The sequence below is a fragment of the Tursiops truncatus genome, chromosome 3 (assembly GCF_011762595.2).
Source record: "Tursiops truncatus isolate mTurTru1 chromosome 3, mTurTru1.mat.Y, whole genome shotgun sequence".
NCBI lineage: Eukaryota > Metazoa > Chordata > Mammalia > Artiodactyla > Delphinidae > Tursiops > Tursiops truncatus.
In genome coordinates this window covers 170,283,842-170,310,164 of record NC_047036.1, presented here as the reverse complement: position 1 = coordinate 170,310,164, position 26,323 = coordinate 170,283,842, and the positions used below count along the sequence as shown (strand labels likewise).

The 26,323-nt window shown below is 48.5% G+C and overlaps 1 protein-coding gene across 1 annotated transcript in view; it reads left to right on the top strand.

Moving 5' to 3' along the window:
* Window positions 1-583: 583 nt before the first annotated feature.
* The window catches only part of GNG7 (G protein subunit gamma 7), a 153,645-nt gene continuing 127,905 nt past the window's right edge, over window positions 584-26,323 (top strand). The window contains exon 1 of the mRNA XM_033854874.2: window positions 584-734. The gene's annotated coding sequence lies outside the window, so the exon portion shown is untranslated. The remainder of the gene's footprint in view (window positions 735-26,323) is intronic.

Below are 26,323 nucleotides of genomic sequence, written 5' to 3'. Positions count from 1 at the left end.
GGTTCATTCGATTTGGGTGGGGGCCCAGGAATCTGCATTTTACAATCAAGGCCCAGGAGTTAGGATATTAAGAAACCCTGGACAGGGTTGGGCGAATGACCTTGAGTTTAACCTCTCTGAGACTCAGTTTCCGCCCCTGTGAAACTGGGGGTAATATCGTCTCGCCTCCTAGCCTTATGCAGAGCGTTCAACGAGAGGAAGCAGTTATTATTATTGTCTTGCAGGTCAAGCGACTGATTAGGAGGGGATATTCTCCCCCCGCACGTGAGGTAGGATTCAGATTTGAAGCCGCGGCCCCACCCGGGATTCGAACTCACGAAACGCCTCGCGCCTCCTCGACGTCACTAAGTCACCTCTGAAACTCGGCTCGCCGCCCCGCTGCGGGGTGCCCCACACTGTACCCATTTGCGTATTAGCATAGCTCCTCCCCCCTGCGCGTTCTCCCCTTGCGGGTGGCCAGCAGCGGTGCCACTCAACGCTCCGCCTCCCGGCCCCGCCCACGCCCCACGCCCCACCCCCTCTCCCTGGCGCAGCCTACCCCGCTGCCTGCCCTGCGCCCCGCCCCGAGCCCCGGCTCCCGCCGCCGGCGCCCGCGATTGGGCGCGTTGGGCGCCAATGCCCGCCCCGTGCGAGCCGCCCCCGCCCCCGCGGAGGGGAGCGAGCGCTCGCGGGCCCGTGGTGGGTTCGGCTGCGCTGCGTGAGGGGCTGAGGCGGTCGTGGTGGCGCGAGCGCAGGTAAGGGCGCGTGCGGCCGCGATTTGGGCCAGGGTCTGCCGCCACCGCCTCGAGTGCCGGGGGCAGGGCGCGGCCGGGGCGGATGGGAGGCCCGGGCGGCCGCGGGTGGCGAGTTCTGGAACGGCTGCGGACGGAATCGGGGGTCGGGGTCTGTGAGGAGGGGCCGGGGATCCGGCTTAGGGGTTGGGGTCGGGGTTCCTGAAGGGGATGCTGGGCTGGGGGTTTGGGGTGGAGTTGGAGGCTGGAGCTGGGGGTCGAGGTTAGCTGGGGAGGGGACTGCGATGGAGTTGGGGGTCCCGGTGGCCGAGGAGGGTGATAGAGGAACTCGGGCTCAGGGTGAGCTGGCACAGGGCCAGAGAGCTGAGTTGGGGGGAGCCGAGGGAAGAGGGGGCGTCAGGCTCCTTTCAGAAAGCTTCCGAGGGCTATCAGGAGAAATGGAGAGTTAGGAGTCTGTGAGTGATGAGAAAGGAGGGGTGGGGGAGGGAGGTGGGATAGAAGCTGAGAGACAACCCCCCCCCCCCGGTTTTGCAGGAGGTTGATTATTCCGGAGGAAATGGGGGGATCTCGGTTAGAAGTCAGTTATGAGGATTGTGGAGGGGAATCCCCCCCACTTTGGCTAATCACCTGGCGTAGAAGGGGGCATGGGGCAGAAACCCCTTGGCAAGGCAGTGAGCTGCAGGAGATGGGCTTTGGACACACTTTGCAAGTTCGGTTTCTGGGAGGCAGGGTGCAAAGGGGAAGCAGAAAGGCTCGTGTTGGTGACCGAATTTTCCAGGAATTTGGGGGCTCAGGAGCCCGGAATCAAAGTGGGAGTTTTGTGGACAATGATATTGAGGGAAGTGGGTGGCGCTTTTATTTTTCCTGGGGAGCGGGGGTTGCTCAGGGCTGGAAGGTGGGCGGTAGAAGACAGGCGTGATGAGCAGCAAAGAGCCTTCCCCATTGCTAGGTGTCAGCGAGGCAAACGCCAAGTTCACAGACTTGTTCAGTCGCGTGCTGTGGTTTTGCACGGGTTGAGAGTGTAGCGGGCTCTGGAAGGTGGGCCTGTGTCCCCATGTCCACTCGGGCTGCTTGCTCGGCTGTGTCGCCTCTGGGGATTTAGTTTACTTCTCTGTAAAGTTGGGATAATAAAATAGGAGCAGGTACCTCACAGGATGGCCGCGAGGGTCAAATGAGGGGATGTGTGTACCTCGCACGCTCCTGGCACATGGCAAGGGTACATGTGCGTTGATAATAATGTTCTAAATTAAGGTTTTTTGGGGGGGAGGAAGGTGGGTGGGTAGAATTACTGGGTTGTCAGGGAGGGGAGAGAAGGAATCACTTGAAGCTTGACACCAGTCCCTCAATCTTGGGGTACACATAAGAATCCCCTCTGGAGCTTTAAAAAAGATCTGCAAAAACAATTGTTTCTTCATGTTATTAAAAATGAGGGGAAAACAACAACAACAAAAGCCAGGTCTGCGTGCACCTGCCTGGATTCTGAAACTTTATCGAGGAACAAGCACATCTACTTAAGAGAAAGCTTCTCGGGTGGTTTTGATTAAGTGTACCCCACAGGAGCCATTCGGATGTGTGCCCTGAAGGGGACCACTGGGCCACGACTATATGAGCTTTACAGCTTGGGTTCTCGTGATGGACCAGGGTCCTTCCCCTTGGCAGTGCTGACAAACATCGCACTGCTGGCATTGGGGCTGGGTCTGTGGGGGGCCGTCCTGGGCACTGGGGGGCGTGGAGTAGCATCCCTGGCCCCATCCACTCAATGCCAGGACTCCTCCCCCGCCAGTGTGACAATGACAGATGTCCCCAGACGTCACCCCCTGCCCCCAGGGAGCAGAATCACCCCTGGTGGAGACACCTTTCGGAAACAAAACTAAGTTATTTTCTCCTTTAAAGGTCACACCTCACCTTTGATCCTTAGGAAGTATGGCCATTCAGATTTGGGTTAGTTTTTATATCATCTCGTGTTCTGGTTTTGAGAGGAAAAAAAAATCACACCGCTTTTAGAGAATTTTAGAAATGCTGACTTCTTTCTAGGTGGGTCTTTTGTGTGGCTTTTGAACACTATACTGATTTTGAATATAGGATTAATTGATTGGCCGCAGTCACTGGAAGACGCCTACATTTGCGATTTGTTTCCTTGGCTGTAACCTAGTGCAGGAGGCTTCTACAGGAGCTTGAGTTCTTCCAGTGGTTCTTGGTCGCCACCTGCAAATAATTGTGACGGAGGCCATTGTTTTCTGCTCCATGTTTCATAAAGCCTGGGGCCCTATAGTTTGAAGGGAAAGACAACTGAATATGAATTCCCTGACACACAGACAGTTCAGCTTCCTGAACTGAATGGAAGCATTTTTCTGGGTACACCCTGTTGTGGTGTAAAAAGTGCCTTCTTCTCACTTCTCAAAGTGTTATTACAGGTTTTCTCATTTGCATCTGGAAACAAATAGTCGTCTTTAAAATTGGATTTCCTATGGCATTTATGTTGTTTTCCTTTGGCTGTGCCGAGGGGCATGCAGGATCTTAGGTCCCCAGCCAGGGATTGAACCCGTGTCCCCTGCAGTGGAAGCGCAGTCTTAACCACTGGACCGCCAGGGAAGTCCCAGGCATTTGTGTTCTTGAAGCTCCTGGGTAATTTCTTAGGGAAGCGTGGTTGGGCCAGGCTTCCATGACTTTGGAACTTTCTGGAGCTTTCTAGAGAGGACGGTACCCAGGACAGTTGCGTGAATGCTGGGTGTTGACCCAAACTTCAACCCCTTCCATTGCTCCCTGCAGGCTGCTGTGTCTTCACAGCCCAAGGGAGATGGGCCGAGCCACGTCTTTGTTCTGGGAAGGTTTGTCTCCTGCAGGCCCCGTCCTTGACAATGTCAAGGTTTGCCATGTTCAATGCTCATTTCAACACCTCTGGACCTCGCTTTTCACTGCTTCTCTCTTGTGCTGCCCTTGGGCATGGCGTCTCCCTCCCTCTCTTCAGGGTCTAGAGAAAAGTGTTCATTCCGTATGTCACCCAGGAGACCTCAGAGACCTGACTGGGTCACTGAAAAGGTGGGTGACTTGTCCCAGGCACTCACATCCCGCCCCCTCCTCGTCCACGCTGTGACGTTGCATCTTGTCCTGCAAGCTGGTGGATAGGGGGGCTTGTGGGCAGCTCTGAGATTCTAACAGAAAGAGTACCAGTTCTCCCTGAGAACCTTGCAAAGGGCAAAAGTCTTACTTTTTTATTTTTTAAATTGAGGTACAATTGCCCTTTCATAAAACTCAGCCACTTTAGCACACAGTTCAGTTTTTCATACGTTTATCGAGTTGTGCAACAATCTCTAGAAACCCGTCTTAGAACCTTCCATCACCTCAGTAAGATCTCCATCCCCATGAGCAATCACCCTGATCCCCCCTCCCCAGTTGACAACCACGAATCCACTCTCTGTGTCTGTGGATCTGCCTGTGCTGGATGTTTCCCATCAGTGGAATCACACACTGTGTGTCCTTCTGTGTCTGGCTTCTCTCTCTGAGCATCGTGTTCTCAGGGTCCATCCACGTGGTAGCAAGTGTCAGGGCTTCTCTCCTTTCGTGGCTGAGTGACGTTCCCGTGTGTGGAGGGACACGTGTTTATCCGTTCACCTGTCGGTGGACATCTCGGCTGCTCCCACATTTTGGCGGTAAAGAATCGTGCTGCTATGTAAATGGTTTTTTTCCTGGGCATTTGACAGCCCACTAAACTGAAGCTCAGAGGTTGGGGGTGGTCATGCGGGCATCAGCACCCCCGGATCTGCCTTTCTCTCTCCCGTCTGTGTTTCTTCCCCCCTTGAGTTAAGTGTTTCCCCGTCTCTCGATCAGAACATCCCAGCTGGCAGATCAGCCTCTGGTCTCTCCTGCTCCGATGGGTTGACCCCCCCCACCCATGACCAGAATCTTCTCTCTAAAGCTGAGATTGGTTCGTCATTTTCCCGCCACCTTCACCAGCTCATCACCCACTCGACAAAATCGAGATTGCTTCCTTGGGCCTTGGTGGCACCGGGGAGTTGGGCCCACCCCACCTTCGGAGTGACCTTCACTTGGCCTCCAGTTACCACCGCTCCCGGTCCTCCTGGCCTCCCGCCCAGCTCAGGCCCCCCGGCTTTCCTGGATGGTGCAGTGTGCTGTCTCCTTTGTCTGAAATCTTCCTTCCTTCCTTCCTTCCTCTCCCCAACAAAGGCTGGTTGTGTGCCTATTTTAAGCTTCAGACCGGGTGCCAGGCTCCGGGAGCACCACGTGAATGGGACGCTTGTGTGCGTGTGGGGCGCAGCGTAGAGACGGGGCCCCGGGGCCTTTCTGTCCCTGGCCCGGCTCTCTGAGTTGGGGTCCCTGGGGGTGGCGGAGATGGGGGCCCAGGCCTGTGTGTTCCATGAGCTCCCCAGGTACGCGGCGACAGGAAGAAGTCTGTTGGGGGGCGGAGAGGTGGGGATGACACCTGTGCATAGGACGTCAGGGGCAGAGGCCAGAGAGAAGGTTTGCACCGAGAAGTTTGCCAGGGCCAGGGTCTCCCCTGTCCCTGGGCACGCTAGACCCTGGGGCTGGTCATCCTCTATCCGGGGCCCTCCTGGGCACCGTGGCTGTGGAGCAGCTCCCTGGCCTCCACCCTGTCGATGCCGGGATGCAGTGCCGAGGGGGAGAAACTGATTTGTAGAAGTTGCTCCCCTTTTTGGAGTTTCTGGAAATTAACTGTTTGGAGATGATAAAAGACAAAAAGATGACCCATCTTTGCAGTATGTCAATTAGTTTGCTTTCCATGACTGTGGGTGTGCATGGGAGTGTGCATGTGAGTTTCCGCAGCTCTTTGCTAACATGATGAGGTGCCGGGCAAGGGGCCAGGTGAATTTGGGGTGCGAATTAATTTGAAACCTGCCTGCCAGCTCTGCTTTGTGACAGTTACTAATGATCATATCTTTTGTCCTTGGTTGTCAAGACCGTGACCCCTGCCCCTGCCTTCTTAAGAAGCTCCTTAATTTGTTGGACAAAAAAGTCAAGAGAAATCAAAAACAGGAGATGAATCCAGCCAAGTCCGTGCAGCTCCCGTGCTGGAGCAGACAGGCTGTGGCTGGGAGGGTCAGAATAAGGCCCCGGCCCCACCAGCCCTGTCTTTGCCTACTTGTGTGACTTTCCTGGGGCCCCCGTAACAAAGCGCCACAGACCAGGTGGCCTGAAGCAACAGAAATCTGTCTTTTCCCAGTCCTGGAGGCCAGAAGTCTGAAATCAGTGTGGGTCGAGCCGCGCTTCCCCTGGGGGCTCCAGGGCAGGGTCCTTCCTGCCTCTTCTGGCTTCTGGAAGGTGGTAGTTTCCAGCAACTCTTGGTGCTCCGTGGCTTGTAGATGCATCTCTCTGGTCTCAGCCTCGGTCATCACGTGGCCATCACCCTGTGTGTCTGTCAAAGAAAACCCAGGGCTGGACGGTAGTTAGAACAGTAAAAACAGACTTTACCCTGAAACGATTGCAACGCGGAAAAGAAACCTCAGTGTGGAACTAGGCTCCACTCTGAATACAGCACGGACAAGCGGGGACGCATAGCCGAGGAGCCGGTGGGGGTCCGTGGATGGAAAATGGCCAAGAGGAAGCATAAGGGAAGATTCTGGTTAAAGGGACCTCTGAAGATTCCGGCTGCAGGTGGCCGGATCAGACATCACCTGGGGGAGGGGCTGAGGAGCCGTAGCAGGTATTGGGAGTTATCAGATGTCGAGGCTGGGGGGGGTCTCAATCAACGAACTTAGCAGGATCCTTGTTAAAACTGGACGATGCAGAGATGAACACGGGAACCCAAACGTCGAGGTCCCATTGAGAAGTTCAAGGTAGCCTGAGTAGAATCGGGTCAAGGAGAGCATCTTTATCAAGGCTCACGCGTGTCCACGTTTCCCTCTTCTGAGGACACCAGTCGTTGGCTTAGGGCCACCCTACTCTGTGTGACCTCACTTTAGCTCGATGACACCCACAAAGATGCCATTTCCAAATCAGGTCCCATTCCCAGCTACCGGGCCTAGGAAGCGCACGTATCTTTGGGGGGGACACTGCACCCCACGCCACCTAGAAAGGGGTCACCCTCATGGGGCGGGAGTCAGCTTTTGTGGGGCACTGTGGTCCTAGTTTCTAAATGCGCTTTTCCCCTCTCCCCCCGTTCCCTCTCTCTGAACACCAGAAAAGTCAACGTTGGCACCATCTGACAGAAAATGGAGAACTCGGGGCCTGACTGGGCCCCTGGGAGGAAGCGGGAGTTTTCAAGTTCTCGGGGACAGGAGCGTGGAGGAGGTCACAGGTTACCTCGCAGCCCCGGGGAAGCTCTTGGTTATTTGTCATCTGGAGGACGGGGCAGGAACACCCTCCTTGGCCACTTCCAGGTTGTGCAGATCCAGTGAGGCGCCTCTTGAGGAGCTGGTGGGAATTTTCTGCAAATATGAGGCGTTCTTGTTATTAACGTGATGGGTTTTTTAAGGCAGGGTTTCTCCTCCTCAGCAGTGTGGACACTGGGCATCCGTACGGTCATCCTCTCTGGGGGGCTGTCCTGGGCACTGTGGGGTGTGGAGCAGCCTCCCTGGACCACACCCACTCGATGCCAGGAGCCCCCACTCCTGATAGCCATAGATGCCCGAGACATGGCCCAGTGTCCCCTGAGGGGGCAGAGTCACCGCAGATGGGAACCATTGGGTTGAACTATGTCTAATAAGATTTTACAATTCTATGATTGCACTAAAGTAAAAAGATACTTTTTAAAAATTTTTAATTTTAATTTTATTTATTTATCTTTGGTCGCATTGGGTCTTCGCTGCTGAGCACGGGCTTCAGTAGTTAGCTGCTCCACGGCATGTGGGATCTTCCCAAAGCAGGGCTTGAACCCGTGTCCCCTGCATTGGCAGGTGGATTCTTAATCAATGCGCCACCAGGGAAGTCCCCAAAGATACTTTTTTTAATAGACTTTTTTTTGCTTATTTCTTTTTGTTTTCTGTTTTTATTTTTTGGCTGTGCCGCACAGCATGTGGGATCTTCGTTTCCAGATCAGGGATCGAACCGGCACCCCCTGCACTGGAAGTGCGGAGTCGTAACCACTGGACCGCCAGGGAAGTCCTTTAATAGACTTTATTTTTTTTTAGAGCAGTTTTAGGTTCACAGCAAAACTGAGCAGAAAGTACAGAGGTTTCCCGTACGCCCCTGCCCCCCATGTGGACACAGCCTCCCCCATCATCACCGTCCCCCACCAGTGAGACTTTCGTTATAATCAAGAAACCTACGTGGACATGTCACTATCACCCAGTGTCTGTAGTTGACCTGAGGGTTCCCGCTTAGTCTTGTATGTTCTACGGGTTGAGACAGATATATACGGACATGTATCCACCTTGACAGTACCATGCGGAATAGTTTCACTGCCCTAAAAATCCTCTGTGCTCTGCCAGTTCATCCTCCCTCCCCATTATTTTGTTTTTATGGGCAAGGAGCTAAGAACAGCTTAGTAACCTTGAGTGCCCGTAGGGACAGGTTTAACTCTGTAGTGTACGGAGTTTTATATGAATTATTTCTCCACGGTCTCCACTCCAAAAAGCCATGCTGTCCAAACAGAAACAGGATTTGAGCCTCAGATGTAATTGTATTTTTAAATTTTTTTTTGGCTGCGTTGGGTCTTTGTTGCTCCACGTGGGCTTTCTCTAGTTGGTGGTGAGCGGGGGCTGCTCTTCATTGTGGTGTGTGAGCTTCTCATTGCTGTGGCTTCTCTTGTTGCAGAGCATGGGCTGTAAGCGTGCGGGCTTCAGTAGTTGTAGCACGTGGGCTCAGTAGTTGTGGCTCGCAGGCCCTAGAGCGCATGGGCTTCAGTAGTTGTGGCACACGGGCTTAGTTGCTCCTCGGCATGTGGGATCTTCCCGGACCAGGGCTCGAACCCGTGTCCCCTCCATTGGCGGGTAGATTCTTAACCACTGCGCCACCAGGGAAGTCCCTATTTTTTAATATTTTAAAATTTTATTTTACTGAAGTATAGTTGATTTACAATGTGTTAATTTCTGCTGTACAGCAAAGTGAAAGTTATACACATATATACATTCTTTTTTTTTTTAATTTTGTTTTCTGTTACGATTTATCCCAGGAGTTTGGATATAGTTCCCTGTGCTCTACAGTAGGACCTTGTTGTTTATCCATTCTAAATGTAACAGTTTGCATCTACTAACCCCAAACTTCCATTCCATCCCTTTCTCTCCCCCACTCCCCCTTGGCAACCACAAGTCTGTCCTCTATGTCTGTGAATCTGTTTCTGTTTCATGGATAGGTTCATTTGTGCCGTATTTTAGATTCCACGTATAAGTGCTATCATACGGTATTTGTGTTTCTTTTTCTAACTTACTTCACTTAGTATGATAATCTCTAGTATCAATGTTGCTGCAAATGGCATTATTTTGTCCTTTTTTATGGCTGAGTCATATTCCATTGTATCTATGTACCACATCTTTATCCGTTCATCTGTTGATGGACATTTAGGTTGTTTCCATGTCTTGGCTATTGTGAATAGTGCTGCTATGAACATAGGGGTGCATGTATCTTTTTGAATTAGAGTTTTCTCCAGATATATGCCCATTTGGTGGGTCGTTTTTAGAGCTACTGAAATATCTGCAGGTTGAAAATGGGGATTGAGAATCAGAGCATCTTGGAAAGTCAGTTGTGGAAGGGCCCCGAGATTGACCAGTCCAGGGGGCGGTGTGGCTTATGGGCCAGATCCTCCATCGCCATCTATTTTTGTAAGGCCCCTGAGCTAAGAATGGTTTTTCTGTTTGTTTGTTGTTTTGGCCCTGCCTCACGGCTTGCGGGATCTTAGTTCCCTGACCAGGGATTGAACCCAGGCCCTTGGCAGTGAAAGCACCGAGCTCTAACCGCTGGGCCACCAGGGAATGGGCCACCAGGGAATTCCCAGAATGGTTTTTACCTTTTTCTTTTTCTTTTTAATTGGGATATAGTTGCTTTACAACTTTGTATTAGTTTCTGCTGTATAACGAAGTGAATCAGCTATATGTATACATATATCCCCTCCCTCTTGGACCTCCTCTCACCCCCCATCCCACCCATCTAGGTCAGCACAGAGCACAGAGCTGAGCTTCCTGTGCTCTACAGCAGGTTCCAACTAGCTATCCGTTTTACACAGGGCAGTGCACATACGTCAATCCCAGTCTCCCAGTTCATCTCCCTCCCCCGGCCCCCCGCTGTGTCCACACGTCAGTTCTCTATGTCTGCGCCTCTATTCCTGCCCTTCAAACAGGTTCATCTGTACCATTTTTAAATGGTTGAAAAAAATCAAACGAAGCCTGATATGTCATGACGCATGAAAATTACAGAGTTCACGTTTCAGTGTCCAGAAGCAAAGTCTTATTGGCACAGATCCACATGCATCCGTTCACGTGTTGCTCATGGCGGCTTTCCCACCACACACGAGACGCTAAGGCTCTCAAAGCAGAAAATATTGATTCTTTGGCCCCTTCCAGGAAAAGTCTGGCCACCCCTCTAGTCCAGCTTGTGTGATTTACAGATGGCGAGACTGAGGCCCAGCGGTTTCCTGGGTTCATGGCAATGCTGGGACTTGAACTTGGGGTTTCATAGCTTTTATGGTTTCATTTAAGCTCTAGTATTGGGAGAGCAAATAATACTTGACTTCTGAGACGTTGCCTCTGATGCTGCCTAGTTAGGAGCTTGGATTCCCATAGCCTTCTGGGTGAGCGGGGGTTAATGATTTGGGAACAACTGTATGGAATGGTTATATTTCCCGTAGCATTGTGCCCTACTGAGATGGATCATTGATTTTCTGTAGTGTCATGAGACGTGAGGGACACGCGTCTTAGAAATAACAGGCTCTTAGATTTAAAGAACTGTGGCCTCTGATAGCTCAAAAATAGGTCTCATTATAAGACATCAATTATGTTTATTATAACGTTACTTAAAAATGTACAAACATCAAACTTTGTATATAAATGTCTGTGCTCGTAGCTTTTACATAATGAACAGAAGAAAAGCATGTAAAGTAAATGAAAACAAAATAGTAACACAGTGAAGTAATGGGCATCCAAATGCATATTCAGACGAACGCTTGTAATGTCAGGCGATGGGTGTTTTTTAGAAAGATGTTCCAAGAGCCACAGTTTGCCACGCATAGCGTCCCAGAGCATCCCAGAGCGAGCTTGGAAAAGGCCAGGTTGCGGTGAAAACTAGGCTCCCTTCCCTGGGCTGGGGCTCCTTGCTCAGCACCTGCTGAACTTAGCACTGCCTTTCTCTTTAGGTTGAGAAACTGACAGATTAGTTCTTCCAGGCTGACTTGTAAATATTTGAGGCAGGAGCCAGAAATGGAATTTTTTTCTCCTTCAAATTGCTACTTAATGAAATGCAGAGCTGTTCTTTTTTTTTTTCAGTTGTTTTTGACTTGAATGATTGACAGCAGGAGGTGGTGGGAGGAAGCTGGGCTGGTGGGGCTTTGGGGAGGAGCTGGGCGGTTTTTATTGTTTAAAAAAATAGATTGGCTTCGTTCTGTCTCTCTGTCTCTGCCTCTCTCTCTGTCTCTCTTTGTCTCCTTCTGTCTCTGTCTTTCTGTCTCTCTTTCTCTCTGTCTCTCTTTTTCTGTCTCTCTGTCTCTGTCTCTGTCTCTGTCTCTGTCTCTCTCTCTCTGTCTTTGTCTCTGTCTCTCTCTGTCTCTTTCTATCTCTCTCTCTCTCTGACTGTCTCTTTTTCTCTGTCTCTCTCTCTCTGTCTCTCTTTCTCTCTCTCATCAGACGGTTCCAGGAGCTTCTCAGGGGCTGCGTAAAGAAAACAAAGCATGTCCAGTGATGTTCACAAACCTCACATGTGTGTGCAGTTTGGGGCCATGAAGGACAGGGGACCAGGGTTCTGGAACCTCAGGTTCCAGTTTCAGCTCCATTTCTTTCTTTTTTTTTTTTTTTTTAAAAATATTTATTTATTTATTTGTTGTGCCGGGTCTTAGTTGCTGTATGTGGGCTCCTTAGTTGTGGCATGAGAACTGTTAGTTGCGGCATGCATGTGGAATCTAGTTCCCTGGCCAGGGATCGAATCCGGACCCCCTGCATTGGGAGCGCAGAGTCTTAGCCAGTGCGCCACCAGAGAAGTCCCTCAGCTCCATTTCTTATTTCCAAATTGTCAAAGTCCCCCGTCCTCTGGGCCTCCGCTTCCCTCACTGTGAAATGGGGCATAGGATAAGCTGATACTCATGCCCGTCGCTCTGGGTGCCACAGCCAGCACCCCGCATGTCGTCTCTAAGAAGGATAGTGGGCTGCATTCTGAGATCTGCTTTTTTAAAAAAATTTTATTGAAGTATAGCTGATTTACAATGTTGTGTTAATTTCTGCTGTATAGCAAAGTGATTCAGTTATACATATATACTCCTTTTCATATTCTTTTCTATTATAGATTATTACAAGATATTGAATATAGTTCCCTGTGCTCTATAGTAGGACCTTGTTGTTTATCCATCCTATATATAATAGTTTCATCTGGTAATCCCAAACTCCCTGTTTCTTTTTAATTAACTTTTTTATTTTGGACTAATTTCAGGTGTCCAGAAAAGTCACAGAGGTAGTACAGAGAGTCCCGTGTACCCCTCACCCAACCTCTACCACCACCAGCATCCTGCTTTCCAGGGGTGCCTTTGCCACCCTAGGAAATCAGCGTGGGTGCATCACCATTGACTCAAGCCCGTACTGAGTTTGGATTCCACTAGCTTCCCCTGATGTCCTTTTCTGCCCCAGGGCCCCATCCAGGATCCCACATGACATTTAGTCGTCACGTCTTCTCAGCCCCTCTGAGCGATGACAGTTTCTCTAACTTTCCTTGTCTTTCATGCCTGGACAGCTGTGAGGAGGACGGGTCAGGAGTTTTGCAAGATGCCCCTCGGTGTGGGTTAGTTTAATGTTTTTCTCGTGATTAGATCGAGGTTACAGATTTGGGGAAGAACCCACAGCTGAGTGCCTTCTCATCCTGTCCCAGGGGTCCCTGACACCCACGTGGCATCACCCAGATGTTAACCTTGAACACCTGCCTCAGGTAGTATTTGCCCCCTCAGGTACGCAGAGGCCCGGATTAGTCTCCTCCCTGCCCCCTGCCCCCCCCCTCCCCCCGCCACCAGAACTGTTCCCGTCTCCATCCTCTGTGCTGTGAACTTTGCCTTGCATCTTTGCAGTGTGATGTCAGCTTTCTCCTGGTTGGATCATACCCAACAAAGGCTGTGCTCCTGGAAGTGACTTCGGGGAGTTGAAAACTCATTGTCTTGCATATTGTGGCCGCAGACACTGCTGGGTGTTGGGGAGAAGCGTCTTCATCCTACTGTGAGACACATGGGTCCCACCCATCCCAAATCCATGCATTGGTGGGGGGCGGACTTGGACGGTCCCGCTGCTGGTGACTGAAATCCCAGCGGAAGCCAGCCCTTCCTGAGTGTTCTGGCCCAGCTTTGCATAGGTGCCATGTTCTGATCAAAGGAGGGGGAGCTTTGAAACCCCAGGGTAGAGTTTTTTTTAAAAATATGTATTTATTTATTTATTCATTTTGGCTGCGCTGGGTCTTAGTTGTGGCATGTGTATCTTTAGTTGCTGCGTGCGGACTTCTTAGTTGCTGCATGCGGGATGTAGCTCCCCGACCAGGGATCAAACCGGGGTCCCCTGCGTTGGGAGCGTGGAGTCCCACCCCCTGGACCCCCAGGGACACCCCCGAAACCCCGGGGGAGAGTTTTGGCACAGACGACCCGAGGCTGGGAGGCCTCCCGAGGGCGCTGCTGCCCCTGCCCTCCCGCCTGGGTCCCTGCCTCCGAGCAGCGCCCTGGGTGCTGGCTCACACTTTGGAGGAGCATCTGGCCAAAGCAGAGGGTTGCTGGAAAGCAGCCTGCTTTGTGGGGAGGTGTTTGGTGTGTCCTTTAAAAGTGAAACTGGGCACCCCTGGGAGATGTCTGGGAGAAAGCGGGCAGGAGTTGCCCCCGCTCTGGGACCTGGGATGGTGAATGGGACCCTTTGTTGCTCCGAAGCCTTTTTTTCAGTGGCCTCCTTACTCAGCCATCAACGTCGGATGGTGCCAGGGGCAGGTGTAGGGACCATCCCATGCATGTTTCCCGCCGCCCCAGGGGAGGGCCCTGCCAGTCATGGTAGTTTCTGGGAATCAATAAATCAGTTTATCACATGCCAGACACCATCCCCCTTCCTTCTCCCCTAGCCCCGCCCCCGCCCATCTCTGCTCAGCACAGTGTGAGCACCCTCACTCACCTCCCTGCATCCACTTCCGCCCACTCTGATTTGTTTTGTTTTTTCATCGTGGTGAGTTACACGTCGCTTTAAATTCACCACTTTAACCGTGTCTAGTGTACAGCTCAGCAGCATTAAGTACATTCACGCTGTTGTGCGACCACTGCCCCCCTCCCGCCCCTGCATCCATCCTGCACCTTTTCATCTTGTGAATTTGCAACTGTCCCCATTAAACACTCCCCTGTCCCCCTCCCCAGCCCCTGACAACCAGGAACGCACTCTGACTCTGTGGATCTGCCTGTCCTGGACGTTTCCCATCAGTGGAGGCACACCCTGTGTGTCCTTCTGCGTCTGGCTTCTCTCACTGAGCATCGTGTTCTCAGGGTCCGTCCACGTTCATATTTTACAGCAGAATAGTATTCCTTTGTACGCATCTGTCATGTTGTTTTGAGGCATTCATCTGTCGATGGGCGTTGAGGTGTTTCCACTTCTCGATTGCTGTGACTCGGGCTGCAGTGAACGTTTGTCCGGCTGTTTTCAGTCCTCTCGGGTGGATAACCAGGAGTGGCATCGCGGGGCCCATCATCTGTTTTTTTTTTTTTTTTTTTTTTTTGCGGTACGTGGGCCTCTCACTGCTGTGGCCTCTCCCACTCCGGACGCGCAGGCTCAGCGGCCATGGTTCACGGGCGCACCCGCTCCACGGCATGTGGGATCCTCCCGGACCGGGGCACGAACCCGCGTCCCCTGCATCGGCAGGCGGACTCTCAACCACCGCGCCACCAGGGAAGCCCCCATCATCTGTTTTTAAACCTCTAGATTGTTTGTGCTTCTCTGCCTGGTGGGATTTTTATCCATTTGCTGCTTCTCTCGCAGCTCAGCCCTGGGGGACTCTGGCAGGATTTGAGTTCTTCTGGCTGATTCCATTCACCGGCTCCCCGCCTTCATTCTTGTTTCTGTACAGCCGGCCTGGGGCAGCTTTCTCTGCACTGTTGATTTGTCTCTCTCCTGCCTCTGGGGTCACACTCCTGCTTCCTTCCCCTGGCCTGGAATGCCCTCTGCTCTCTGTTCTGACAAACGCCACCTCCTTGCTGCCAGCCTGACCCTCCTACGGCCCCCTGTTCCCCGTGCCTGGCTTCAACTTACTCCTGTGTCCAGTGATGCCACCCTGAACCCACTGGACTCCCAGCCACCTCTGCTCAGCAGTCGCCGGGGGACCTCACCCAGTTTTCTTTAGCCTGAGCTTCAGTGTTTGGTTGGTTGGTTGGTTTTCTCTCTAAAGGAGGCTCCTGCCTCAAGGGCGGTCAAGCAGACCACACAGAATGTTATGTCTAGTAGCCAGCAAGGATTAAATGTGCAGAAAAAAATGGGTGTTTTATTCAGACAAAAGCATGGAAGAGTGAAAAAAGCAGAAGCATGCTGTGATAGAGTGATGGCCCCAAGGACGTCCCGGTTCTGGTCCTGGGGCCTGTGGACATGTCACCTCACGGGGCAGAGGGGACTTTGCGGGTGGGATTAAGTTAAGGCCCCTGAGACGGGGATGACCCTGGATTCCCGGTGGGCCCAGCGTCATCCCAGGGTCCTTATAAGAGGGAGGCGGGAGGGTCAGACGCAGAGAGAGACGGGAGATGCTGCGCTGCTGGCTGTGAGGATGCAGGAGGGGCCGCGAGCCAGGGATGCGGCGCCTCTGGAAGCTGGAAAAGGCGGGAACCGATGCTCCCCTGGAGGCTCCGGCAGGACCAGCCCTGCCCACACCTGGATTTAGCCCCGTGAGGCCCAAGTCACACTCCTGACCCCCAGAACCATGAGAGAATCAATGTGTGTGTGTGTGGTTATTTTTTTAACATCTTTATTGGAGTATAATTGCCTTACATTGTTGTGTTAGTTGCTGCTGTATAACAAAGTGAATCAGCTATATGTATACGTATAACCCCATATCCCCTCCCTCTTGCGTCTCCCTCCCACCCTCCTTATCCCACCCCTCTAGTTGGTCACAAAGCATGAGTGGGTCTCCCTGTGCTATGCAGCTGCTTCCCACTAGCTATCTATTTTACATTTGGTAGTGTATATAAGTCCATGCCACTCTCTCACTTCGTCCCAGCTTACCCTTCCCCCTTCCTGTGTCCTCAAGTCCATTCTCTACGTCTGCATCTTTATTGCTGACCTGCCCCTAGGTTCTCCAGAACCTTTTTTTTTTTTTAGATTCCATATACATGTGTTAGAATTACGGCATTGCTCTTTCTGACTTACTTCACTCTGTATGACAGTCTCTAGGTCCATCACCTCACTACAAATAACTCAATTTCGTTTCTTTTTATGGCTGAGTAATATTCCATTGTATATATGTGCCACATCTTCTTTATCCATTCATCTGTTGATGGACACTTAGGTTGCTTCCACGTCCTGGCTATTGTAAATAGAGCTGCAATGAACATTGTGGTACATGACTCTTTTGGAATTATGGTTTTCTCAGGGTATATGCCCAGTAGTGGGATTGCTGGGTCATATGGTGGTTCTATTTTTAGTTTCTTAAGGAACCTCCATACTGTTCTCCATAGTGGCTGTATCAATTTACATTCCCACCAACAGTGCAAGAGGGTTCCCTTTTCTCCACACCCTCTCCAGCATTTATTGTTTGTAGATTTTTTGATGATGGCCATTCTGACTGGTGTGAGGTGATACCTCATTGTAGTTTTGATTTGCATTTCTCTAATGAATAGTGATGTTGAGCATTCTTTCATGTGTTTGTTGGCAATCTGTATATCTTCTTTGGAGAAATGTCTATATAGTTCTTCTGCCCATTTTTGGATTGGGTTGTTTGTTTTTTTGATATTGAGCTGCATGAGCTGCTTGTATATTTTGGAGATTAATCCTTTGTCAGTTGCTTCATTTGCAAATATTTTCTCCCATTCTGAGGGTTGTCTTTTCGTCTTGTTTATGATTTCCTTTGCTATGCAAAAGCTTTTAAGTTTCATTAGGTCCCATTTGTTTATTTCTGTTTATATTTCCATTTCTTTAGGAGGTGGGTGAAAAAGGATCTTACTGTGATTTATGTCATAGAGTGTTCTGCCTGTGTTTTACTCTTAAGAGTTTTACAGTGTCTGGCCTTACATTTAGGTCTTTAATCCATTTTGAGTTTATTTTTGTGTATGGTATTAGGGAGTGTTCTGATTTCATTCTTTTACGTGTAACTGTCCAGTTTGCCCAGCACCACTTATTGAAGAGGCTGTCTTTTCTCCATTGTATATTCTTGCCTCCTTTATCGAAGATAAGGTGACCATATGTGCGTGGGTTTATCTCTGGGCTTTCTATCCTGTTCCATTGATCTGTACTTCTGTTTTTGTGCCAGTACCATACTGTCTTGATTACTGTAGCTTTGTAGTATAGTCTGAAGTCAGGGCGCCTGATCCTCCAGCTCCGTTTTTCTTTCTCAAGATTGCTTTGGCTATTTGGGGTCTTTCGTGTTTCCATAAAAATTGTGAAATTTTTGGTTCTAGTTCTGTGAAAAATGCCATTGGTAGTTTGATAGCGATGACATTGAATCTGTAGATTGCTTTAGGTACTATAGTCATTTTCACAATGTTGATTCTTGCAATCCAAGAACATGGTATATGTCTCTATCTGTTTGTAACATCTTTAATTTCTTTCATCAGTGTCTTATAGTTTTCTGCATACAGGTCTTTTGTCTCCTTAGTTAGGTTTATTCCTAGGTATTTTATTCTTTTTGTTGCAGTGGTAAATGGGAGTGTTTCCTTAATTTCTCTTTCAGATTTTTCATCATTAGTGTATAGGAATGCCAGAGATTTCTGTGCATTAATTTTGTATCCTGCTACTCTACCAAATTCATTGATTAGCTCTAGTAGTTTTCTGGTAGCATCTTTAGGATTCTCTAGGTATAGTGTCATGTCATCTGCAAACAGTGACAGTTTTACTTCTTCTTTACTGATTTGGATTCCTTTTATTTCTTTTTCTTCTCTGATTGCTGTGATTAAAACTTCCAAAATTACGTTGAATAATAATGGTGAGAGTGGGCAACCTTGTCTTATTCCTGATCTTAGTGGAAATGGTTTCAGTTTTTCACCATTGAGAACGATGTTGGCTGTGGGCTTGTCATATATGACCTTTATTATGTTGAGGTAAGTTCCCTCTATGCCTACTTTCTGGAAGGTTTTTATCATAAATGGGTGTTGAATTTTGTCAAAAGCTTTTTCTGCATCTATTGAGATGATCATATGGTTTTTATCCTTAAATTTGTTAATGTGGTGTCTCACAGTGATTGACTTGCGTATATTGAAGAATCCTTGCATTCCTGGCATAAACCCCACTTGCTCATGGTGTATGGTCCTTTTAATGTGCTGCTGTATTCTGTTTGCTACTGTTTTGTTGAGGATTTTTGCATCTATGTTCATCAGTGATATTGGCCCATAGTTTTCTTTTTTTGTAACATCTTTGTCTGGTTTTGGTATCAGGGTGATGGTGGCTTCGTAGAATGTGTTTGGGAGTGTTCCTCCCTCTGCTATATTTTGGAAGAGTTTGAGAAGGATAGGTGTTAGCTCTTCTCTAAATGTTTGATAGAATTCGCCTGTGAAGCCATCTGGTCCTGGGCTTTGTTTGTTGGAAGATTTTTAATCACAGTTTCAATTTCACTGCTTGTGATTGGTCTGTTTATATTTTCTATTTCTTCCTGCTTCAGTCTCAGAAGGTTGTGCTTTTCTAAGAATTTGTCCATTTCTTCCAGGTTGTCCATTTTATCGGCATAGAGTTGCTTGTGGTAATCTCTCATGATCCTTTGTATTTCTGCAGTGTCAGTTGTTACTTCTCCTTTTTCATTTCTAATTCTGTTGATTTGAGTCTTCTCCCTTTTTTTCTTGGTGAGTCTGGCTAATGGTTTATCAATTTTGTTTATCTTCTCAAAGAACCAGCTTTTAGTTTTATTGATCTTTGCTATCGTTTCCTTCATTTCTTTTTCATTTATTTCTGATCTGATCTTTATGATTTCTTTCCTTCTGCTAACTTTGGGGTTTTTTTGTTCCTCTTTCTCTAATTGCTTTAGGTGTAAGGTTAGGTTTATTTGAGATTTTTCTTTTTTCTTGAGGTAGGATTGTATTGCTATAAACCTCCCTCTTAGAACTGCTTTTTGCTGCATCCCATAGGTTTTGGGCCGTCGTGTTTTCATTGTCATTTGTTTCTAGGTATTTTTTGATTTCCTCTTTGATTTCTTCAGTGATCTCTTGGTTATTTAGTAGCGTATTGTTTAGCCTCCATGTATTTGTATTCTTTACAGTTTTTTTTCCTGTGATTGATATCTAATCTCATAGCGTTGTGGTAGGAAAAGATACTTGATACGATTTCAATTTTCTTAAATTTACCAAGGCTTGATTTGTGACCCAAGATATGTTCTATCCTGGAGAATGTTCTATGAGCACTTGAGAAGAAAGTGTATTCTGTTGTTTTTGGATGGAATGTCCTATAAATATCAATTAAGTCCATCTTGTTTAATGTATCATTTAAAGCTTGTGTTTCCTTATTTTCATTTTGGTTGACCTTTCCATTGGTGAAAGTGGGGTGTTAAAGTCCCCTACTATTATTGTGTTACTGTTGATTTCCCCTTTTATGGCTGTTAGCATTTGCCTTATGTATTGGGGTGCTCCTATGTTGGGTGCATAAATATTTACGATTGTTATATCTTCTTCTTGGATTGATCTCTTGATCATTATGTATGTCCTTTGTCTCTTGTAATAGTCTTTATTTTACAGTCTATTTTGTCTGATATGAGAATTGCTACTCCAGCTTTCTTTTGATTTCTGTTTGCATGAAATATCTTTTTCTATCCCCTCACTTTCAGTCTGTATGTGTCCCTAGGTCTGAAGTGGGTCTCTTGTAGACAGCATATATACGGGTCTTGTTTTTATATCCATTCAGCCAGTCTGTGTCTTTTGGTTGGAGCATTTCATCCATTTACATTTAAGGTAATTATTGATATGTATGTTCCTATTACCATTTTCTTAATTGTTTTAGGTTTGTTTAGGTTTTAGGTTTGTTATTGTAGGTCTTTTTTTCCTTCTTTTGTGTTTCCTGCCTAGAGAAGTTCCTTTAGCATTTGTTGTAAAGCTGGTTTGGTGGTGCTGAATCTTCTTAGCTTTTGCTTGTCTGTAAAGGTTTTAATTTCTCTGTTGAATCTGAATGAGATCCTTGCTGGGTAGAGTAATCTTGGTTGTAGGTTTTTGCCTTTCATCACTTTGATTATGTCTTGCCACTCCCTTCTGGCTTGCAGAGTTTCTGCAGTCCCCTTATGGGGATTCCCTTCTATGTTATTTGTTGCTTTTCCCTTGCTGCTTTTAGTATGTTTTCTTTGTATTTAATCTTTGACAGTTTGATTAATATGTGTCTTGGCGTGTTTCTCCTTGGATTTATCCTGTATGGGACTCTCTGTGCTTCCTGGACTTGATTGACTATTTCCTTCCCCATATTAGGGAAGTTTTCAACTATAATCCCTTCAAATATTTTCTCAGTCCCTTTCTTTTTCTCTTCTTCTTCTGGGACCCCTATAATTTGAATGTTGGTGCGTTAATGTTGTCCCAGAGGTCTCTGAGAGTGTCCTCAATTCTTTTCATTCTTTTTCTTTATTCTGCTCTGCTGTAGTTATTTCCACTATTTTATCTTCCAGGTCACGTATCCGTTCTTCTGCCTCAATTATTCTGTTATTGATTCCTTCTAGAGAATTTTAAATTTCATTTATTGTGTTGTTCATCATTGTTTGTTTGCTCTTTAGTTCTTCTAGGTCCTTGTTAAACGTTTCTTGTATCTTCTCCATTCTATTTCCAAGATTTTGGATCATCTTTACTATCATTACTCTGAATTCTTTTTCAGGTAGACTGCCTAATTCCTCTTCATTTGTTTGGTCTAGTGAGTTTTTACCTTGCTCCTTCATCTGATGCATATTTCTCTGTCTTCTCATTTTGCTTAACTTACTGTGTTTGGGGTCTCCTTTTCGCAGGCTGCAGGTTCGTAGTTCCCGTTGTTTTTGGTGTCTGCCCCCAGTGGGTAAGGTTGGTTCAGTGGGTTGTGTAGGCTTCCTGGTGGAGGGGACTGGTGCCTGTGTTCTGGTGGATGAGGCTGGATCTTGTCTTTCTGGTGGGTAGGACTGTGTCTGGTGGCGTGTTTTGGGCTGTCTGTGAACTTAGTATGATTTTAGGCACCCTCTCTGCTAATGGGTGGGGTTGTGTTCCTGTCTTGCTAGTTGTTTGGCATGGGGCATCCAGCACTAGAGCTTGCTGGTCGTTGAGTGGAGCTGGGTCTCAGCGTTGAGACGGAGATCTCTGGGAGAGCTCTCACCGATTGATATTACATGGGGACCAGGAGGTCTCTGGTGGTCCAATGTCCTGAACTTGGCTCTCCCACCTCGGAGGCTTAGGCCTGACACCCAACCAGAGCACCAAGACCCTGTCAGCCACACGGCTCAACTTGGTACGAGGGATGCTTGCCAGTGAATTAAAAGACACAAGGCATAAATACCAAAGGTGTTGCATGTGGTGCCAACACTCTGGTTCCACGGAGTCCAATGTGTGTGGTTTTAAACCCTGAATTTGTGGCAGTTTGTTACAGCAACTGCAGGAAACTAATGTGGTTTAGGGAACTACAGCACCGATGAAGCTCTGTGTCCTCACAGCTTCTGGTCCGTGAGCTTCTGGTCTGTTTCTGGTCCATGACGCGGATCACAGTTCCTCCCTGTCATGGGCTGCACTGCACCCTAAAGGGAGTGTGGAATTTCCAACCACACACTTTCCACCGTGTCTGTGGCTGAGCCCGTAATGCAGGATTCTATCCTGGCGCCTCTTGGAGACGTGTTTCCCATTATAGTTAACGTCAGCTGCATGTCTTCAGAGGGGTTTTTATTCACTCAACCCAGGTTGAATCTTTCAGAATGTGCTAGAATGTGTGTTCTGGGGCTAATGTGCTGCCTTCCTGCCCACAGAGCTGCAGTTGCGTCTCTTTCCCCCTCCCTCTGCCCCAGGTCAAGTTTCCAGTGATGTACTGGTCACTGTTGTCTTGCATTTAACTTTGTGCATGGTGGTTCTCACCCAGGGCTGCGTTGGTCCCACGAGCAACTTCCTGCGGTGCCCCTCTGAGGGTCTGTCTTCAGATATGGAAACTGAAGCTCAGAACAGGGGAGCCAACACCCCAATGTTCATAGCGGCACTATTTACAATAGCCAAGATGTGGAAGCAATGTAAATGTCCATCGACAGAGGAATGGATAAAGAAGGTGTGGCGCATATATACAATGGAATATTACTCAGCCATAAAAAATGAAATAATGCCATTTGCAGCAACATGAATGAACCTAGAGATTATCATACTAAGTGAAGTAAGTCAGACAAAGACATATTATGTGATATCACTTATATGTGGAATCTAAAAAATAGTACAAGTGAATTTATTTACAAAACAGAAACAGACTCACAGACTTAGAAAAAAAAACTTCTGGTTACCAAAGGGGAAAGGAGTGGGGTGGGATAAATTAGGAGTGTGGGGTTAACAGATACACACTATTATATATAAAACAGGTAAACAACAAGGATTTACTGTATCGCAGAGGGAACTTATATTCAATATCTTATAATAAACTATAATGGAAAAGAATAAAAATAAGAATACAGATATATTCACATCGTGTATAACTGAATCACTGCTGTATACCTGAAACTAACACAATATTGTAAATCAACTATACTTAAATTAGCAAAAAAAAAAAAAGAACTGGGAAGCCGAGTCAGGCGGGACCCCAACCCCAGGCTGTACCACCCTGTAGCTCTTTGGTGAGACAAAGCCAATCATGCTACCTACGTTTTGCACAGGATTTTTTGTCTTGTTGAGGGAACCAGCCACGCTTCCTTCTGGCTGTGGAATTGGGTGTGTGAAGCTGGCATTGGTGTACCTATCTCCTAGCATTGAAAACTGTGGTCGCATGTGAAAAGATGCTCCACGTCAGTAGCCCTCGGGGAAATGGAAATGAAAACCACAGTGAAATACCCCTTCACATCCATCAGGGTGGCTAGAATCAAAAGACAGACAATAACAAGTGTTGGTGAGGACGTGGAGAGGGTAGAACCTTGTGCCCTGCTGGCGGGAATAGAAAACGGGGTAACTGACCGGAAAACAGTCTGGCAGCTCCTCAAAAGGTCAAACCTAGAGTTTCCATATGACCCAGCAATTGTAATCCTGGGTGTCTGCTTAAGAGAGATGACAATATATGTCCACACAAAAACCTGAACGTTAATGTTCACACAGCGTGATTCACAGTGGCCAAAAAGGTGGAAGCCACCCAAATGTCATTTCATCAACAAACAAGCAGATACATGAAACTGTGGTCCATCTGCACACGGGAGCATCACTCAGCTGTGAAAAGGGGTGAAACTCTGACACTCCCTACCATGTGGATGAACCCTGAGAACACGATGCTCAGTGAGAGAAGCCAGACACAGAAGGACACACAGGGTGTGATTCCATGGATGGGAAACGTCCGGAACAGGCAGATCCACAGACACAGAGAGTGGGTTCATGGTTGTCAGGGGCCGGGGAGGGGGAGGGAGGTGACTCCTGATGGGGACGGGGCTTCTCTTTGGGGTGATGGAAAGTTCTGGAACTAGACGGTGGTGATGATTTCACAGCTCTGTGGCTATATTAAGTGCAATTGAATTGTACACTTTAAAATGGTTAAAATTGTAAATTTTATATTATGTTTATGTTACCAAAAAAGCCCCCCACCTATTGGTCTAAGTGGTGACATTTCAGGGCGTGAGCCCACTGGCAGTCCTTGACGGGCTGTGGGGGACTCCCGTTTCCGGCTGAGGTCAAGCCCGTGGAGCCATGATCTTTGACACATTCTCGTTTTAAGCCCCGTCCTTGAGGGTCTGGCACAAGGGCGTGAATTCCTCTGCGTCTGGGGCTGCTGAGCAGTCACAACTTGGACGTAGGTCCTGCCAACCCTGGGCCCTAACCGGCCATGCATGGGACTTAGAAGGACGGCAGATGCTCTGGGGTCCCTGGGAGAAAGCAGTGAGTGAGACAAGGCTGTGGGATTGTTGAAAGTCCTGCCCTCCTTTCAGGAAGGGGGACTCTGAGAGGGGGTAAGGTGTGGGGGAGGTGAGAGGTCAAGAATTATGGAACTTTCTGGAACCTTCTGGAACCTGGTGGAATGCAGGTGGCCTTGTGGCATAGTGAGACTTTGGGGTTGGAGTGATTGCTTAACCACTGGATGACTTTCTCCCTGCATGATTTTGGGCCAGAGGATGAGAGATTTTTGGATGGGGCAAGAGGGCCTTAGGGTGTCACAAGGATGGACTTGTCCTTTGAGCCAAAGGGACATTTGCACTGACATCTGTGGAAGGTTGGCAACGCACAGGCCACGCTCGGTCACTGCTAGGGCAGCGTCCAGTTACCCGGGAGTGGCTGGCGGGCCGGGGGAATATCTGTGCCGTAGACATCTGCGTTATTGTCTCGCAGGTGCAATCCCCGCCGTCTGCATTTCTCGCCCTCCACGCCGGATGTTCTCCAGGCTCGTTGCCTCTAAAGCAGGGTCCCCCCCTCGGCCCTGCTGACAGTGGGGCTGGGTCATCCTCTGGGGGGCCGTCCTGGGCACTGTGGGGTGTGGAGCAGCATCTCTGGCCCCGCCCACTCAATGCCAGGAGCACCCCCATCCAAGTCCTAATGACCACGGATGTCCCCGGACGTTGTCCAGTGTCCCTGGGGTGGGGTGGGGGAAGAACTGGTATGTAATGGGATCAAAGCCAAAGATAACGTGTTTGGAATTGTCGGCTGCTCTGTGATGCCTGTTGACATCAGAGCGAAGCTTGAAGCCCCACACTGACTCAGCACTGCCTGGAATGTTCTGTCTCCAGATGATGTTCCCAAACCGTCTTCCCTAGAAAAATTCTTGGTAGCACGTATGGAAATGTAATTAAGCGGCCGTTTTTCCTCTGCGGGGATGACACAGATTTGGGTCTGTAATAAAGATGAATGAGTCCCTCTAGCCCTGAGGGCCAGGCTGGGTAGGCTTCCTCAGCCTCCCCACAGCCGCTGCGGTGGAGCCGGGTTGTCCTCTGTGGGCCCGTCCTGGGCTCTGTGGGTGTGGAGCAGCATCCCCGGCCCCCACTTACTCGATGCCAGGAGCACCCCAGTTGTGATGACCATAGATGTCCCCAGACATGGCCCAGTGTCCGCTGGGGGCAAAATTGTTTCTCTTCTTCATTGAGAACCTCTATGCAATATATGTGAATGTAAGTTTTTCTTGGTATCCTACAGGATCTTGGGGAGCTGTTTCCCAGCTGTTCTCTGTGGGGCGAAGCCCACATATGAACCAATTTAGGTCATGGCTGTCCTTCAGAGCTGTCCTCAGGAGAGGGGCCACGCAAGCTGAGATTTGCAGTCTCTCACCAGCCTGGTTTGGTAAATAATGTTCCCTGCCTTTTTACCTCCGAGCGAGCGACCTCCTTCTCTCCTTGCTGGCCAGCATTTCCTGGTCTTTGCAGTCATGGGTTTTCAATGGATAACACTGAACTTGGCCATGGCATTCTCCCTTCCACTATTGCCTGAGCCTGGATGTCTCATAAAAGCCAGACTCCTGTTTCCTGTGATGGTCCGGGGGTTTGATGAGGCCCCCTCTGTGGCGGAGACACCCTTTAGTTCCACCGTGCACCTGTCTCCAAGAATGTGATCTGTTTCAATTCATTTATGAATATGACCAACTGTCAGGGTGGTTGGCACAGTCAGGACATATTTGAAGAATATAAAGCAGTTTGCAACCCCATAGAATGTTCCATGTGTTAAAACATTGGCAGCCCCAAGTGTGTAAAAATCTGGACTTTTATCTATTCTGGTCTCAGCCAGAGGGGGAGGCGTTCTGGCAGTTCTGTTTTAAGAAAAGTAGTACGATATATATACATATATATAACATAAAGCATTGTTTTCTGAATCAGTTTTTATTTTTGGTGACACACAGCAGCACAGCTTTCAAACCTGGTAATGCAGAAAAACTGCCTGATGTAGTATTTGCTATTGAGTGTGAAAATCTGGTTATGATCATCAGCTAAGGATAATTCAGCACCCCCAGATTTCACATCGAAGCAGGTTGTCGTCTCCATCTTCAAACAGTCACCTTGGGAGACCTTGTCCTTGCAACGTTGCATAGATGTGATTGCCTTCAAGAGCAGGCTGCACTGCTTTTGTATATTTCAAATATGCAAATTTGTATGTTTCAAATACATTTCGGAGTCTCATCTTCAGAGAGTAGATTTGAATTTGGAAACAGTCCATGTTAGCCTGCTAATGCTGCATAACAAGTCACCGCACACTTAGCGGCTTGAAACAGCACACG